Source organism: Lepidochelys kempii, chromosome 16 (genome assembly GCF_965140285.1).
Source record: "Lepidochelys kempii isolate rLepKem1 chromosome 16, rLepKem1.hap1, whole genome shotgun sequence".
Classification (NCBI taxonomy): domain Eukaryota; kingdom Metazoa; phylum Chordata; order Testudines; family Cheloniidae; genus Lepidochelys; species Lepidochelys kempii.
In genome coordinates this window covers 1,121,427-1,139,338 of record NC_136395.1, presented here as the reverse complement: position 1 = coordinate 1,139,338, position 17,912 = coordinate 1,121,427, and positions in this window count along the sequence as shown.

Below are 17,912 nucleotides of genomic sequence, written 5' to 3'. Positions count from 1 at the left end.
CTCCTCCCACAGAACTCCCACTCAAACTCCCGTGTTTACAGCTCTGTTTGCTAGCTCCAGTGCCGCTACAGCTGTCTGTGCCGCTGCCTGACTGGCTGCTACCTTTATAGGACCCCTAGTCAGTGAAGCCCCGCCCCCTAATCAGGGCTCAGCTTCTCTCCCAGCACAAAGCCCCTCCAAGCCTCTACACATACAGATACTACCAATACAAAACCAAACGAACACAAATACCTTCTCCTCCAACAGAACTCCCACTCAAACTCCGCTGTTTACAGCTCAGTTTGCAAGCTCCTGTGCTACTGCAGCTGTCTGTGCCGCTGCCTGACTGGCTGCTACCTTTATAGGACCCCTAATCAGTGAAGCCCCGCCCCCTAATCAGGGCTCAGCTTCTCTAACAGCACAAAGCCCCTACACATACAGATACCACCAATACAAAACCAAACACACACAAATACCTTCTCCTGCAACAGAACTCCCACTCCAACTCCCCTGTTTACAGCTCTGTTTGCTAGCTCCTGTGCCCCTGCAGGTGTCTGTGACGCTGCCTGACAGGCTGCTACAATCATAGGACCCCTAGTTAGCGAAGCCCCGTCCCCTCATCAGGGCTCAGCTTCTCTCCCAGCACAAAGCTCCTCCAAGCCTCTACAAATACAGATGCCACCAATACAAAACCAAACACACACAAATACCTTCTCCTCCAACAGAACTCCCACTCAAACTCCCCTGTTTACAGCTCTATTTGCTAGCTCCAGTGACGCTGCAGCTGTCTGTGCCGCTGCCTGACTGGCTGGTGCCTTTATAGGACCCTAGTCAGTGAAGCCCCGCCCCCTAATCAGGGCTCAGCTTCTCTTCCAGCACAAAGCCCCTACACATACAGATACTACCAATACAAAACCAAGCACACACAAATACCTTCTCCTCCAACAGAACTCCCACTCAAACTCCCCTGTTTACAGCTCTGTTTGCTAGCTCCTGTACCGCTGCCTTACTGGCTGCTCCCTTTATAGGACCCCTCGTCAGTAAAGCCCCGCCCCCTAATCAGGGCTCATCTTCTCTCCCAGCACAAAGCCCCTCCAAGCCTCTACACATACAAATACTACCAATACAAAAAACAAACACAAATACCTTCTCCTCCAAGAGAACTCCCACTCAAAGTCCCCTGTTTACAGCTCTGTTTGCTAGCTCCTGTGCCGCTGCCTGACTGGCTGCTACCTTTATAGGACCCCTAGTCAGGGAAGCCCCGCCCCCAAATCAGGGCTCAGCTTCTCTCCCAGCACAAAGCCCATCCAAGCCTCTACACATACAAATACTACAAATACAAAACCAAACACACACAAATACCTTCTCCTCCAAGAGAACTCCCACTCAAACTCCCCTGTTTAGAGCTCTGTTTGCTAGCTGCTGTGCCCCTGCAGATGTCTGTGACGCTGCCTGACTGGCTGGTACCTTTATAGGACCCCTAGTCAGTGAAACCCCGCCCCCTAATCAGGGCTCAGCTTCTCTCCCATCACAAAGCCCCTACACATACAGATACTACCAATACAAAACCAAACACACACACAAATACCTTCTCCTCCAACAGAACTCCCACTCAAACTCCTCTGTTTACAGCTCTGTTTGCTAGCTCCTGTGCCGCTGCCTGACTGGCTGCTACCTTTATAGGACCCCTAGTCAGGGAAGCCCCGCCCCCTAATCAGGGCTCAGCTTCTCTCCGAGCACAAAGCCCCTCCAAGCCTCTACACATACAGATACTACCAATACAAAACCAAACACACACAAATACCTTCTCCTCCAACAGAACTCCCACTCAAACTCCGCTGTTTACAGCTCAGTTTGCAAGCTCCTGTACCGCTGCAGCTGTCTGTGTCGCTGCCTGACTGGCTGCTCCCTTTATAGGACCCATAGTCAGTGAAGCCCCGCCCCCTAATCAGGGCTCAGCTTCTCTCCCAGCACAAAGCCCCTACACGTACAGATACCACCAATACAAAACCAAACACACACAAATACCGTCTCCTCCAACAGAACTCCCACTCAAACTCGCCTGTTTACAGCTCTGTTTGCTAGCTCCTGTACCGCTGCAGCTGTCTGTGTCGCTGCCTGACTGGCTGCTCCCTTTATAGGACCCCTCGTCAGTGAAGCCCCGCCCCCTAATCAGGGCTCAGCTTCTCTCCCAATCACAAAGCCCCTACACATACAGATACCACCAACAAAAAACCAAACACACACAAATACCTTCTCCTCCAACAGAACTCCCACTCAAAGTCCCCTGTTTACACCTCTGTTTGCTAGCTCCTGTGCCGCTGCCTGACTGGCTGCAACCTTTATAGGACCCCTAGTCAGGGAAGTCCCGCCCCCTAATCAGCTTCTCTCCCAGCACAAAGCCCCTCCAAGCCTCTACACATACAAATACTACCAATACAAAACCAAACACACACAAATACCTTCTCCTCCAAGAGAACTCCCACTCAAACTCCCCTGTTTACACCTCTGTTTGCTTGCTCCTGTGCCGCTGCAGCTGTCTGTGCCGCTGCCTGACTGGCTGCTACCTTTATAGGACCCCTAGTCAGTCAAATACCTTCTCCTCCAACAGAACTCCCACTCAAACTCCCCTGTTTACAGCTCTGTTTGCTAGCTCCTGTGCTGCTGCAGCTGTCCGTGCCGCCGCCTGACTGGCTGCTCCCTTTATAGGACCCCTAGTCAGTGAAGCCCCGCCACTAATCAGGGCTCAGCTTCTCTCCCAGCACAAAGCCCCTACACATACACATACTACCAATACAAAACCAAACACACACAAATACCTTCTCCTCCAACAGAACTCCGACTCAAACTCCCCTGTTTACAGCTCTGTTTGCTAGCTCCTGTACCGCTGCAGCTGTCTGTTCAGCTGCCTGACTGGCTGCTCCCTTTATAGGACCCCTCGTCAGTGAAGCCCCGCCCCCTAATCAGGGCTCAGCTTCTCTCCCAGCACAAAGCCCCTCTACGCCTCTACACATACAGATACCACAAATACAAAACCAAACACACACACAAATACCTTTCCTCCAACAGAACTCTGACTCAAACTCCCCTGTTTACAGCTCTGTTTGCTAGCTCCTGTATCGCTGCAGCTGTCTGTGCAGCTGCCTGATTGGCTGCTCCCTTTATAGGACCCCTAGTCAGTGAAGCCCCGCCCCCTAATCAGGGCTCAGCTTCTCTCCCAGCACAAAGCCCCTACACATACAGATACCACAAATACAAAACCAAACACACACAAATACCTTCTCCTCCAACAGAACTCCCTCTCAAACTCCCCTGTTTACAGCTCAGTTTGCTAGCTCCTGTTCCGCTGCAGCTATCTGTGCCCCTGCCTGACTGGCTGCTCCCTTTATAGGACCCCTAGTCAATGAAGCCCCGCCCCCTAATCAGGGCTCAGCTTTTCTCCCAGCACAAAGCCCCTACACATACAGATACTACCAATACAAAACCAAACACACACAAATAACTTCTCCTCCAACAGAAGTCCCACTCAAACTCCCCTGTTTACAGCTCTGTTTGCTAGCTCCTGTGCCGCTGCCTGACTGGCTGCTACCTTTATAGGACCCCTAGTCAGGGAAGCCCCGCCCCGTAATCAGGGCTCAGCTTCTCTCCCAGCACAAAGCCCCTACACATACAGATACCACCAATACAAAACCAAACACACACAAATACCTTCTCCTCCAACAGAACTCCCACTCAAACTCCCCTGTTTACAGCTCTGTTTGCTAGCTCCTGTGCCGCTGCCTGACTGGCTGCTCCCTTTATAGGACCCCTAGTCAGGGAAGCCCCGCCCCCTAATCAGGGCTCAGCTTCTCTCCCAGCACAAAGCCCCTCCAAGCCTCTACACATACAGATACTACCAATACAAAACCAAACACACACACAAATACCTTCTCCTCCAACACAACTCCCACTCAAACTCCCCTGTTTACAGCTCAGTTTGCAAGCTCCTGTGCCACTGCAGCTGTCTGTGCCGCTGCCTGACTGGCTGCTACCTTTATAGGACCCCTAGTCAGGGAAGCCCCGCCCCCTAATAAGGGCTCAGGTTCTCTCCCAGCAAAAAGCCCCTACACATACAGATACTACCAACACAAAACCAAACACACACAAATACCTTCTCCTCCAACAGAACTCCCACTCAAACTCGCCTGTTTACAGCTCTGTTTGCTAGCTCCTGTACCGCTGCAGCTGTCTGTGTCGCTGCCTGACTGGCTGCTCCCTTTATAGGACCCATAGTCAGTGAAGCCCCGCCCCCTAATCAGGGCTCAGCTTCTCTCCCAGCACGAAGCCCCTACACGTACAGATACCACCAATACAAAACCAAACACACACAAATACCTTCTCCTCCAACAGAACTCCCACTCAAACTCCCCTGTTTACAGCTCTGTCTGCTAGCTCCTGTCCCGCTGCAGCGCTCTGTGTCGCTGCCTGACTGGCTGCTCCCTTTGTAGGAACCCTCGTCAGTGAAGCCCCGCCCCCTAATCAGGGCTCAGCTTCTCTCCCAGCACAAAGCCCCTCCAAGCCTCTACACATACAGATACCACCAATACAAAACCAAACACACACAAATACCTTCTCCTCCAACAGAACTCCCACTCAAACTCCCCTGTTTACACCTCTGTTTGCTAGCTCCTGTGCCGCTGCCTGACTGGCTGCAACCTTTATAGGACCCCTAGTCAGGGAAGTCCCGCCCCCAAATCAGCTTCTCTCCCAGCACAAAGCCCCTCAAAGCCTCTACACATACAAATACTACCAATACAAAACCAAACACACACAAATACCTTCTCCTCCAAGAGAACTCCCACTCAAACTCCCCTGTTTACACCTCTGTTTGCTAGCTCCTGTGCCGCTGCAGCTGTCTGTGCCGCTGCCTGACTGGCTGCTACCTTTATAGGACCCCTAGTCAGTCAAATACCTTCTCCTCCAACAGAACTCCCACTCAAACTCCCCTGTTTACAGCTCTGTTTGCTAGCTCCTGTACCGCTGCCTCACTGGCTGCTCCCTTTATAGGACCCCTCGTCAGTGAAGCCCCGCCCCCTAATCAGGGCTCAGCTTCGCCCCTAGCACAAAGCCCCTCCAAGCCTCTACACATACAGATACTACCAATACAAAACCAAACACACACACAAATACCTTCTCCTCCAACAGAACTCCCACTCAAACTCCCCTGTTTACAGCTCAGTTTGCAAGCTCCTGTATCGCTGCAGCTGTCTGTTCAGCTGCCTGACTGGCTGCTCCCTTTATCGGACCCCTCGTCAGTGAAGCCCCGCCCCCTAATCAGGGCTCAGCTTCTCTCCCAGCACAAAGCCCCTACACATACAGATACCACCAACAAAAAACCAAACACACACAAATACCTTCTCCTCCAACAGAACTCCCACTCAAACTCCCCTGTTTACAGCTCTGTTTGCTAGCTCCAGTGCCGCTGCAGCTGTCTGTGCGACTGCCTGACTGGCTGCTACCTTTATAGGACCCCTAGTCAGTTAAGCCCCGCCCCCTAATCAGGGCTCAGCTTCTCTCCCACCACAAAGCCCCTCCAAGCCTCTACACATACAGATACTACCAATACAAAACCAAACAAACACAAATACCTTCTCCTCCAACAGAACTCCCACTCAAACTCCGCTGTTTACAGCTCAGTTTGCAAGCTCCTGTGCTACTGCAGCTGTCTGTGCCGCTGCCTGACTGGCTGCTACCTTTATAGGACCCCTAATCAGTGAAGCCCCGCCCCCTATTCAGGGCTCAGGTTCTCTCCCAGCACAAAACCCCTCCAAGCCTCAACACATACAAATACTACCAATACAAAAAACAAAACACAAATACCTTCTCCTCCAAGAGAACTCCAACTCAAACTCCCCTGTTTACACCTCTGTTTGCTAGCTCCTGTGCCGCTGCAGCTGTCTGTGCCGCTGCCTGACCGGCTGCTACCTTTATAGGACCCCTAGTCAGTCAAATACCTTCTCCTCCCACAGAACTCCCACTCAAACTCCCCTGTTTACAGCTCTGTTTGCTAGCTCCTGTACCGCAGCCTTACTGGCTGCTCCCTTTATAGGACCCCTCGTCAGTGAAGCCCCGCCCCCTAATCAGGGCTCAGCTTCGCCCCCAGCACAAAGCCCCTCCAAGCCCCTACACATACAGATACCACCAATACAAAACCAAACACACACAAATACCTTCTCCTCCAACAGAACTCCCACTCAAACTCCCCTGTTTACAGCTCTGTTTGCTAGCTCCTGTGCCCCTGCAGCTGTCTGTGCCGCTGCCTGACTGGCTGGTACCTTTATAGGACCTATAGTCAGTGAAGCCCCGCCACTAATCAGGGCTCAGCTTCTCTCCCAGCACAAAGCCTCTACACATACACATACTACCAATACAAAACCAAACATACACAAATACCTTCTCCTCCAACAGAACTCCCACTCAAACTCCCCTGTTTACAGCTCTGTTTGCTAGCTCCTGTGCCCCTGCAGCTGTCTGTGACGCTGCCTGACTGGCGGCTACCTTCATAAGACCCCTAGTCAGCAAAGGCCCGCCCCCTAATCAGGGCTCAGCTTCTCTCCCAGCACAAAGCCCCTCCAAGCCTCTACACACACAGATACCACCAATACAAAACCAAACAGACACACAAATGCCTTCTCCTCCAACAGAACTCCCACTCAAACTCCCGTTTACAGCTTTGTTTGCGAGCTCCAGAGCCGCTGCAGCTGTCTGTGCCGCTGCATGACTGGCTGGTACCTTTATAGGACGCCTAGTCAGTGAAGCCCCGCCCCCTAATCAGGGCTCAGCTTCTCTCCCAGCACAAAGCCCCTGCACATACAGATACTACCAATACAAAACCAAGCACACACAAATACCTTCTCCTCCAACAGAACTCCCACTCAAACTCGCCTGTTTACAGCTCTGTTTGCTAGCTCCTGTACCGCTGCAGCTGTCTGTGTCGCTGCCTGACTGGCTGCTCCCTTTATAGGACCCCTCGTCAGTGAAGCCCCGCCCCCTAATCAGGGCTCAGCTTCTCTCCCAGCACAAAGCCCCTCTACGCCTCTACACATACAGATACCACAAATACAAAACCAAACACACACACAAATACCTTTCCTCCAACAGAACTCCCACTCAAACTCCCCTGTTTACAGCTCTGTTTGCTAGCTCCTGTATCGCTGCAGCTGTCTGTGCAGCTGCCTGATTGGCTGCTCCCTTTATAGGACCCCTAGTCAGTGAAGCCCCGCCCCCTAATCAGGGATCAGCTTCTCTCCCAGCACAAAGCCCCTACACATACAGATACCACAAATACAAAACCAAACACACACAAATACCTTCTCCTCCAACAGAACTCCCTCTCAAACTCCCCTGTTTACAGCTCCGTTTGCTAGCTCCTGTGCCGCTGCAGCTGTCCGTGCCACCGCCTGACTGGCTGCTCCCTTTATAGGACCCCTAGTCAGTGAAGCCCCGCCACTAATCAGGGCTCAGCTTCTCTCCCAGCACAAAGCCCCTACACATACACATACTACCAATACAAAACCAAACACACACAAATACCTTCTCCTCCAACAGAACTCCCACTCAAACTCCCCTGTTTACAGCTCTGTTTGCTAGCTCCTGTGCCCCTGCAGCTGTCTGTGACGCTGCCTGACTGGCGGCTACCTTCATAGGACCCCTCGTCAGTGAAGCCCCGCCCCCTAATCAGGGCTGAGCTTCTCTCCCAGCACAAAGCCCCTCCAAGCCTCTAAACATACATATACCACCAATACAAAACCAAACACACAAATACCTTCTCGTCCAACAGAACTCCCACTCAAACTCCCCTGTTTACAGCTCTGTTTGCTAGCTCCTGTGCCGCTGCAGCTGTCCGTGCCACCGCCTGACTGGCTGCTCCCTTTATAGGACCCCTTGTCAGTGAAGCCCCGCCCCCTAATCAGGGCTCAGCTTCTCTCCCAGCACAAAGCCCCTCCAAGCCTCTACACATACAGATACTAGCAATACAAAACCAAACAAACACAAATACCTTCTCCTCCAACAGAACTCCCACTCAAACTCCGCTGTTTACAGCTCTGTTTGCTAGCTCCTGTGCCGCTGCCTGACTGGCTGCTAACTTTATAGGACCCCCAGTCAGTGAAACACCGCCCCCTAATCAGGGCTCAGCTTCTCTCCCAGCACAAAGCCCCTACACATACACATATTACCAATACAAAACCAAACACACACAAATACCTTCTCCTCCAACAGAACTCCCACTCAAACTCCCCTGTTTACAGCTCTGTTTGCTAGCTCCTGTGCCCCTGCAGCTGTCTGTGACGCTGCCTGACTGGCGGCTACCTTCATAGGACCCCTAGTCAGCGAAGGCCCGCCCCCTAATCAGGGCTCATCTTCTCTCCCAGCACAAAGCCGCTCCAAGCCTCTACACACACAGATACCACCAATACAAAACCAAACACACACACAAATGACTTCTCCTCCAACAGAACTCCGACTCAAACTGCCGTTTACAGCTCGGTTTGCTAGCTCCAGTGCCGCTGCAGCTGTCTGTGCCGCTGCCTGACTGGCTGGTACCTTTATAGCACCCCTAGTCAGTGAAACCCCGCTCCCTAATCAGGGCTCAGCTTCTCTCCCATCACAAAGCCCCTACACATACAGATACTACCAATACAAAACCAAGCACACACAAATACCTTCTCTTCCAACAGAACTCCCTCTCAAACTCCTCTGTTTACAGCTCTGTTTGCTAGCTCCTGTGCCGCTGCCTGACTGGCTGCTACCTTTATAGGACCCCTAGTCAGGGAAGCCCCGCCCCGTAATCAGGGCTCAGCTTCTCTCCCAGCACAAAGCCCCTCCAAGCCTCTACACATACAGATACTACCAATACAAAACCAAACACACACACAAATACCTTCTCCTCCAACAGAACTCCCACTCAAACTCCCCTGTTTACAGCTCTGTTTGCTAGCTCCTGTGCCACTGCAGCTGTCTGTGCCGCTGCCTGACTGGCTGCTACCTTTATAGGACCCCTGGTTAGTGAAGCCCTGCACCCTAATCAGGGCTCAGCTTCTCTTCCAGCAAAAAGCCCCTACACATACAGATATCACCAATACAAAACCAAGCACACACAAATACGTTCTCCTCCAACAGAACTCCCACTCAAACTCCCCTGTTTACAGCTCTGTTGGCTAGCTCCTGTACCGCTGCCTTACTGGCTGCTCCCTTTATAGGACCCCTCGTCAGTGAAGCCCCGCCCCCTAATCAGGGCTAGGCTTCTCTCCCAGCACAAAGCCCCTACACATACAGATACCACCAACACAAAACCAAACACACACAAATACCTTCTCCTCCAACAGAACTCCCACTGAAACTCGCTTGTTTACAGCTCTGTTTGCTAGCTCCTGTACCGCTGCAGCTGTCTGTGTCGCTGCCTGACTGGCTGCTCCCTTTATAGGACCCATAATCAGTGAAGCCCCGCCCCCTAATCAGGGCTCAGCTTCTCTCCCAGCACAAAGCCCCTACACATACAGATACCACCAATACAAAACCAAACACACACAAATATCTTCTCCTCCAACAGAACTCCCACTCAAACTCCCCTGTTTACAGCTCTGTTTGCTAGCTCCTGTGCCGCTGCCTGACTGGCTGCTACCTTTATAGGACCCCTAGTCAGGGAAGCCCCGCCCCCTAATCAGGGCTCAGCTTCTCTCCCAGCACAAAGCCCCTACACATACAGATACCACCAATACAAAACCAAGCACACACAAATACCTTCTCCTCCAACAGAACTCCCACTCAAACTCCCCTGTTTACAGCTCTGTTTGCAAGCTCCTGTGCCACTGCAGCTGTCTGTGCCGCTGCCTGACTGGCTGCTACCTTTATAGGACCCCTAGTCAGGGAAGCCCCGCCCCCTAATAAGGGCTCAGGTTCTCTCCCAGCACAAAGCCCCTACACATACAGATACCACCAACACAAAACCAAACACACACAAATACCTTCTCCTCCAACAGAACTCCCACTCAAACTCCCGTTTACAGCTCTGTTTGCTAGCTCCAGAGCCGCTGCAGCTGTCTGTGTCGCTGCATGACTGGCTGGTACCTTTATAGGACGCCTAGTCAGTGAAGCCCCGCCCCCTAATCAGGGCTCAGCTTCTCTCCCAGCACAAAGCCCCTGCACATACAGATACTACCAATACAAAACCAAGCACACACAAATACCTTCTCCTCCAACAGAACTCCCACTCAAACTCGCCTGTTTACAGCTCTGTTTGCTAGCTCCTGTACCGCTGCAGCTGTCTGTGTCGCTGCCTGACTGGCTGCTCCCTTTATAGGACCCATAGTCAGTGAAGCCCCGCCCCCTAATCAGGGCTCAGCTTCTCTCCCAGCACAAAGCCCCTACACGTACAGATACCACCAATACAAAACCAAACACACACAAATACCTTCTCCTCCAACAGAACTCCCACTCAAACTCCCCTGTTTACAGCTCTGTTTGCTAGCTCCTGTACCGCTGCAGCTGTCTGTGCCGCTGCCTGACTGGCTGCTACCTTTATAGGACCCCTGGTTAGTGAAGCCCTGCACCCTAATCAGGGCTCAGCTTCTCTTCCAGCAAAAAGCCCCTACACATACAGATATCACCAATACAAAACCAAGCACACACAAATACCTTCTCCTCCAACAGAACTCCCACTCAAACTCCCCTGTTTACAGCTCTGTTTGCTAGCTCCTGTGCCACTGCAGCTGTCTGTGCCGCTGCCTGACTGGCTGCTACCTTTATAGGACCCCTAGTCAGGGAAGCCCCGCCCCCTAATAAGGGCTCAGGTTCTCTCCCAGCAAAAAGCCCCTACACATACAGATATCACCAATACAAAACCAAGCACACACAAATACCTTCTCCTCCAACAGAACTCCCACTCAAACTCCCCTGTTTACACCTCTGTTTGCTAGCTCCTGTGCCGCTGCCTGACTGGCTGCAACCTTTATAGGACCCCTAGTCAGGGAAGTCCCGCCCCCTAATCAGCTTCTCTCCCAGCACAAAGCCCCTCAAAGCCTCTACACATACAAATACTACCAATACAAAACCAAACACACACACAAATACCTTCTCCTCCAACAGAACTCCCACTCAAACTCCCCTGTTTACAGCTCAGTTTGCAAGCTCCTGTATCGCTGCAGCTGTCTGTTCAGCTGCCTGACTGGCTGCTCCCTTTATCGGACCCCTCGTCAGTGAAGCCCCGCCCCCTAATCAGGGCTCAGCTTCTCTCCCAGGACAAAGCCCCTCTACGCCTCTACACATACAGATACCACAAATACAAAACCAAACACACACACAAATACCTTTCCTCCAACAGAACTCCCACTCAAACTCCCCTGTTTACAGCTCTGTTTGCTAGCTCCTGTATCGCTGCAGCTGTCTGTGCAGCTGCCTGATTGGCTGCTCCCTTTATAGGACCCCTAGTCAGTGAAGCCCCGCCCCCTAATCAGGGCTCAGCTTCTCTCCCAGCACAAAGCCCCTACACATACAGATACCACAAATACAAAACCAAACACACACAAATACCTTCTCTACAACAGAACTCCCTCTCAAACTCCCCTGTTTACAGCTCCGTTTGCTAGCTCCTGTTCCGCTGCAGCTGTCTGTGCCCCTGCCTGACTGGCTGCTCCCTTTATAGGACCCCTAGTCAGTGAAGCCCCGCCCCCTAATCAGGGCTCAGCTTTTCTCCCAGCACAAAGCCCCTACACATACAGATACTACCAATACAAAACCAAACACACACAAATACCTTCTCCTCCAACAGAAGTCCCACTCAAACTCCCCTGTTTACAGCTCTGTTTGCTAGCTCCTGTGCCGCTGCCTGACTGGCTGCTATCTTTATAGGACCCCTCGTCAGTGAAGCCCCGCCCCCTAATCAGGGCTCAGCTTCTCTCCCAGCACAAAGCCCCTCCAAGCCTCTAAACATACATATACCACCAATACAAAACCAAACACACAAATACCTTCTCGTCCAACAGAACTCCCACTCAAACTCCCCTGTTTACAGCTCTGTTTGCTAGCTCCTGTGCCGCTGCAGCTGTCCGTGCCACCGCCTGACTGGCTGCTCCCTTTATAGGACCCCTTGTCAGTGAAGCCCCGCCCCCTAATCAGGGCTCAGCTTCTCTCCCAGCACAAAGCCCCTCCAAGCCTCTACACATACAGATACTAGCAATACAAAACCAAAAACACACAAATACCTTCTCCTCCAACAGAACTGCCACTCAAACTCCGCTGTTTACACGTCAGTTTGCAAGCTCCTGTGCTACTGCAGCTGTCTGTGCCGCTGCCTGACTGGCTGCTACCTTTATAGGACCCCTAATCAGTGAAGCCCCGCCCCCTAATCAGGGCTCAGGTTCTCTCCCAGCACAAAGCCCCTCCAAGCCTCTACACATACAAATACTACCAATACAAAAAACAAACACAAATACCTTCTCCTCCAACAGAACTCCCACTCAAAGTCCCCTGTTTACAGCTCTGTTTGCTAGCTCCTGTGCCGCTGCCTGACTGGCTGCTAATTTTATAGGACCCCCAGTCAGTGAAACACCGCCCCCTAATCAGGGCTCAGCTTCTCTCCCAGCACAAAGCCCCTACACATACACATATTACCAATACAAAACCAAACACACACAAATACCTTCTCCTCCAACAGAACTCCCACTCAAACTCCCCTGTTTACAGCTCTGTTTGCTAGCTCCTGTGCCCCTGCAGCTGTCTGTGATGCTGCCTGACTGGCGGCTACCTTCATAGGACCCCTAGTCAGCGAAGGCCCGCCCCCTAATCAGGGCTCATCTTCTCTCCCAGCACAAAGCCGCTCCAAGCCTCTACACACACAGATACCACCAATACAAAACCAAACACACACACAAATGACTTCTCCTCCAACAGAACTCCGACTCAAACTGCCGTTTACAGCTCGGTTTGCTAGCTCCAGTGCCGCTGCAGCTGTCTGTGCCGCTGCCTGACTGGCTGGTACCTTTATAGCACCCCTAGTCAGTGAAACCCCGCCCCCTAATCAGGGCTCAGCTTCTCTCCCATCACAAAGCCCCTACACATACAGATACTACCAATACAAACCCAAGCACACACAAATACCTTCTCTTCCAACAGAACTCCCTCTCAAACTCCTCTGTTTACAGCTCTGTTTGCTAGCTCCTGTGCCGCTGCCTGACTGGCTGCTACCTTTATAGGACCCCTAGTCAGTGAAGCCCCGCCCCCTAATCAGGGCTCAGCTTCTCTCCCAGCACAAAGCCCCTCCAAGCCTCTACACATACAGATACCACCAATACAAAACCAAACACACACACAAATGCCTTCTCCTCCAACAGAACTCCCTCTCAAACTCCCCTGTTTACAGCTCTGTTTGCTAGCTCCAGTGCCGCTGCAGCTGTCTGTGCCGCTGCGTGACTGGCTGCTACCTTTATAGGACCCCTAGTCAGTGAAGCCCCGCCCCCTAATCAGGGCTCAGCTTCTCTCCCAGCACAAAGCCCCTCCAAGCCTCTACACATACAGATACTACCAATACAAAACCAAACAAACACAAATACCTTCTCCTCCAACAGAACTCCCACTCAAACTCCCCTGTTCACAGCTCAGTTTGCAAGCTCCTGTGCCACTGCAGCTGTCTGTGCCGCTGCCTGACTGGCTGCTACCTTTATAGGACCCCTGGTCAGTGAAGCCCTGCACGCTAATCAGGGCTCAGCTTCTCTCCCAGCAAAAAGCCCCTACACATACAGATACCACCAATACAAAGCCAAACACACACAAATACCTTCTCCTCCAACAGAACTCCCACTCAAACTCCCGTGTTTACAGCACTGTTTGCTAGCTCCTGTGCTGCTGCCTGACTGGCTGCTCGCTTTATAGGACCCCTAGTCAGGGAAGTCCCGCCCCCTAATCAGGGCTCAGCTTCTCTCCCAGCACAAAGCCCCTACACATACAGATACCACCAACACAAAACCAAACACACACAAATACCTTCTCCTCCAACAGAACTCCCACTCAAACTCCCCTGTTTACAGCTCTGTTTGCTAGCTCCTGTGCCCCTGCAGCTGTCTGTGACGCTGCGTGACTGGCTGCTACAATCATAGGACCCCTAGTCAGGGAAGCCCCGCCCCCTAATCAGGGCTCAGATTCTCTCCCAGCACAAAGCCTCTACTCATACAGACACTACCAATACAAAACCAAACACACAAATACCTTCTCCTCCAACAGAACTCCCTCTCAAACTCACCTGTTTACAGCTCTGTTTGCTAGCTCCTGTGCCGCTGCAGCTGTCTGTTCCCCTGCCTGACTGGCTGCTCCCTTTATAGGACCCCTAGTCAGTGAAGCCCCGCCCCCTAATCAGGGCTCAGCTTTTCTCCCAGCACAAAGACCCTACACATACAGATACTACCAATACAAAACGAAACACACACAAATACCTTCTCTTCCAACAGAACTCCCACTCAAACTCCCCTGTTTACAGCTCTGTTTGCTAGCTTCTGTGCCGCTGCCTGACTGGCTGCTACCTTTCTAGGACCCATAGTCAGTGAAGCCCCGCCCCCTAATCAGGGCTCAGCTTTTCTCCCAGCACAAAGACCCTACACATACAGATACTACCAATACAAAACGAAACACACACAAATACCTTCTCTTCCAACAGAACTCCCACTCAAACTCCCCTGTTTACAGCTCTGTTTGCTAGCTTCTGTGCCGCTGCCTGACTGGCTGCTACCTTTATAGGACCCCTAGTCAGTGAAGGCCCGCCCCCTAATCAGGGCTCAGCTTCGCTCCCAGCACAAAGCCCCTCCAAGCCTCTACACATACAGATACTACCAATACAAAACCAAAAACACACACAAATACCTTCTCCTCCAACAGAACTCCCACTCAAACTCCCCTGTTTACAGCTCTCTTTGCTAGCTCCTGTGCCACTGCAGCTGTCTGTGCAGCTGCCTGACTGGCTGCTCCCTTTATAGGACCCCTAGTCAGTGAAGCCCCGCCCCCTAATCAGGGCTCAGCTTCTCTCCCAGCACAAAGCCTCTCCAAGCCTCTACACATACAGATACTACCAATACAAAATCAAACGCACAAAAATACCTTCTCCTCCAACAGAACTCCCTCTCAAACTCCCCTGTTTACAGCTCTGTTTGCTAGCTCCTGTGCCGCTGCAGCTGTCTGTGCCCCTGCCTGACTGGCTGCTCCCTTTATAGGACCCGTAGTCAGCGAAGCCCCGCCCCCTAATCAGGGCTCAGCTTTTCTCCCAGCACAAAGCCCCTACACATACAGATACTACCAATACAAAACCAAACACACACAAATACCTTCTCTTCCAACAGAAGTCCCACTCAAACTCCCCTGTTTACAGCTCTGTTTGCTAGGTCCTGTGCCGCTGCCTGACTGGCTGCTACCTTTATAGGAACCCTAGTCAGTGAAGCCCCGCCCCCTAATCAGGGCTCAGCTTCTCTCCCAGCACAAAGCCCCTCCAAGCCTCTACACATACAGATACTACCAATACAAAACCAAACACACACAAATACCTTCTCTTCCAACAGAAGTCCCACTCAAACTCCCCTGTTTACAGCTCTGTTTGGTAGCTCCTGTGCCGCTGCCTGACTGGCTGCTACCTTTATAGGACCCCTAGTCAATGAAGCCCCGCCCCCTAATCAGGGCTCAGCTTCGCTCCCAGCACAAAGCCCCTCCAAGCCTCTACGCATACAGATACTACCAATACAATACCAAACACACACACAAATACCTTCTCCTCCAACAGAAGTCCCACTCAAACTCCCCTGTTTACAGCTCTGTTTGCTAGCTCCTGTGCCGCTGCCTGACTGGCTGCTACCTTTATAGGACCCCTAGCCAGTGAAGCCCCGCCCCCTAATCAGGGCTCAGCTTCGCTCCCAGCACAAAGCCCCTACACATACACATACCACCAACACAAAACCAAACACACACAAATACCTTCTTCTCCAAGAGAACTCCCACTCAAACTCCCCTGTTTACAGCTCTATTTGCTAGGTCCAGTGCCGCTGCAGCTGTCTGTGCCGCTGCCTGACTAGCTGGTACCTTTATAGGAGCCCTAGTCAGGGAAGCCCCGCCCGCTAATCAGGGCTCAGCTTTTCTCCCAGCACAAAGCCCCTACACATACAGATACTACCAATACAAAACCAAACACACACAAATACCTTCTCCTCCAACAGAAGTCCCACTCAAACTCCCCTGTTTACAGCTCTGTTTGCTAGCTCCTGTGCCGCTGCCTGACTGGCTGCTATCTTTCTAGGACCCCTAGTCAGTGAAGCCCCGCCCCCTAATCAGGGCTCAGCTTTTCTCCCAGCACAAAGACCCTACACATACAGATACTACCAATACAAAACCAAACACACACAAATACCTTCTCTTCCAACAGAACTCCCACTCAAACTCCCCTGTTTACAGCTCTGTTTGCTAGCTCCTGTACCGCTGCAGCTGTCTGTGTCGCTGCCTGACTGGCTGCTCCCTTTATAGGACCCCTCGTCAGTGAAGCCCCGCCCCCTAATCAGGTCTCAGCTTCTCTCCCAGCACAAAGCCCCTCCAAGCCTCTACACATACAGATACCAACAATACAAAACCAAACACACACACAAATACCTTCTCCTCCAACAGAACTCCCACTCAAACTCCCCTGTTTACAGCTCTCTTTGCTAGCTCCTGTGCCACTGCAGCTGTCTGTGCAGCTGCCTGACTGGCTGCTCCCTTTATAGGACCCCTAGTCAGTGAAGCCCCGCCCCCTAATCAGGGCTCAGCTTCTCTCGCAGCACAAAGCCCCTACACATACAGATATCACCAATACAAAACCAAACACACACACAAATACCTTCTCCTCCAACAGAACTCCCACTCAGACTCCCCTGTTTACAGCTCTGTTTGCTAGCTCCTGTGCCGCTGCCTGACTGGCTGCTACCTTTATAGGACCCCTAGTCAGTGAAGCCCCGCCCCCTAATCAGGGCTCAGCTTCGCTCCCAGCACAAAGCCCCTCCAAGCCTCTACACATACAGATACTACCAATACAAAACCAAAAACACACACAAATACCTTCTCCTCCAACAGAACTCCCACTCAAACTCCCCTGTTTACAGCTCTGTTTGCTAGCTCCTGTACCGCTGCAGCTGTCTGTGTCGCTGCCTGACTGGCTGCTCCCTTTATAGGACCCCTAGTCAGTGAAGCCCCGCCCCCTAATCAGGGCTCAGCTTCTCTCCCAGCACAAAGCCCCTACACATACAGATACCACCAACACAAAAGCAAACACACAAATACCTTCTCCTCGAACAGAACTCCCACTCAAACTCCCCTGTTTACAGCTCTGTTTGCTAGCTCCTGTACCGCTGCAGCTGTCTGTGCAGCTGCCTGACTGGCTGCTCCCTTTATAGGACCCCTAGTCAGTGAAGCCCCGCCCCCTATTCAGGGCTCAGCTTCTCTCCCAGCACAAAACCCCTCCAAGCCTCTACACATACAGATACTACCAATACAAAACCAAACACACAAAAATACCTTCTCCTCCAACAGAACTCCCATTCATACTCCCCTGTTTACAGCTCTGTTTGCTAGCTCCTGTGCCGCTGCCTGACTGGCTGCTACCTTTATAGGACCCCTGGTCAGTGGAGCCGCGCCCCCTAATCAGGGCTCAGATTCTCTCCCAGCACAAAGCCTCTACTCATACAGATACTACCAATACAAAACCAAACACACACAAATACCTTCTCCTCCAACAGAACTCCCACTCAAACTCCCCTGTTTACAGCTCTGTTTGCTAGCTCCTGTGCCCCTGCAGCTGTCTGTGACGCTGCCTGACTGGCTGCTACAATCATAGGACCCCTAGTCAGCGAAGCCCCGTCCCCTAATCAGGGCTCAGCTTCTCTCCCAGCACAAAGCTC